Consider the following 1420-nt stretch of genomic DNA (forward strand, 5'->3'; position numbering starts at 1 on the left):
TACTGACAATAATACCTTATCTATATTTGAATATGAAACATAGTAATTCTTTTTTACATTAAAACAATAAAAATATCTATGCCGTAACGTGAGCAGTAAAAATAAAATTATAATTCCTTAAAGTACAGGAGAGTAATCAATGTCAACTATGCAATAAGTATGGACAGTTATACTTATACTAGTGTGACTACCCTATTAGTGTTAAGGTAGTGGTTTGAACATTGCAGAATGGTTATGGAGATAGTTATAGCTTTCATTTTATTAATCTTATTCAGGAGCAATAGCTAAACAAAATCACAATGAAATATTTGAAAATAAAATGAAATATCTTTAATATTTAGTTCCCACTTATTTTTCAAATAATTGATTGTTTTAAATTAAATTATAAAAATTGTATTTTCCTTCCCCTAAGAAATTATATAATTGCAGTTTAAATGTACAATGTTTTAAACAGTTTCTATTTAGTTATAACGCGTTTAAAATTAACAGGGGTTTACGATGAGGAAGATTATCTTGATCAACAAATAACTTTAAGATATTTTGTAAGCTAAAAAAGAACTTGTGGTTTATTGTGTTTAAATCCTTTCCGTACTCTAAGTGTACAGAAAGAATCAGCTTACAATCATTTCTAACACATCGTCCAACCTATATACTAACCGTTTTATACATATTTGATAAATAGTGTAAAGATTGATTCAAGAATTATTGTCGTATATTTTGTGATCTAAAAAAGAACTCTAGATTTATGTTTTTAAATCTTTTTAGTACTCTAATGTAGAGGAAGACTGTTAAGATATCTTTGATGTTTATTCACATGTAAAATTTTTTAATCTTAAATTATCCACATGATGTTTTTTTTTTATTGTATTTGCAAACATTTAGAAATCATTTTTGTTGTACTAAATATATTTGAATATTTATCTATTTAACAATTATCTCGTTTTTATTATGGCTACACCAATGCAAAAATTGTAGCCGAACTGGTGAGCAAACTCTCATTGAGTGACTGCACTATAATTGAACTGGATATTGTTTTTATAGAAATTAGTTTCATGAAAATGTCAGGTATGGGTTTCGCCGTTCTCAATATATTTTTTTAAAACTTAGACAGGGAGAAATGACATTTGTCTAGCCCTCGAATGATTGTAGTCTTCTTAATCTTAGCCAGAGTAAACAAGATATTGGTGTAAGCACGTTCTCGGAAAATATAATATGATTGTTATCATCACACCTAGTATTTTTAGTCCAGGCAATTACAATATAAAACCGAAAGCTAAATTAAATTTTAGGAACTAAATTTTACTAGTTATATTTTGTAAACTTTATTTAGAGGAACATCAGTTTATAAAGCTGATAAAGAAAGATAGAGGATAACGTTTTAGAAAACATTGAACTGAAACTTCTCTCTTACAAAGCAATC

Source organism: Homalodisca vitripennis, unplaced genomic scaffold (assembly GCF_021130785.1).
Source record: "Homalodisca vitripennis isolate AUS2020 unplaced genomic scaffold, UT_GWSS_2.1 ScUCBcl_1438;HRSCAF=5067, whole genome shotgun sequence".
Lineage (NCBI taxonomy): Eukaryota > Metazoa > Arthropoda > Insecta > Hemiptera > Cicadellidae > Homalodisca > Homalodisca vitripennis.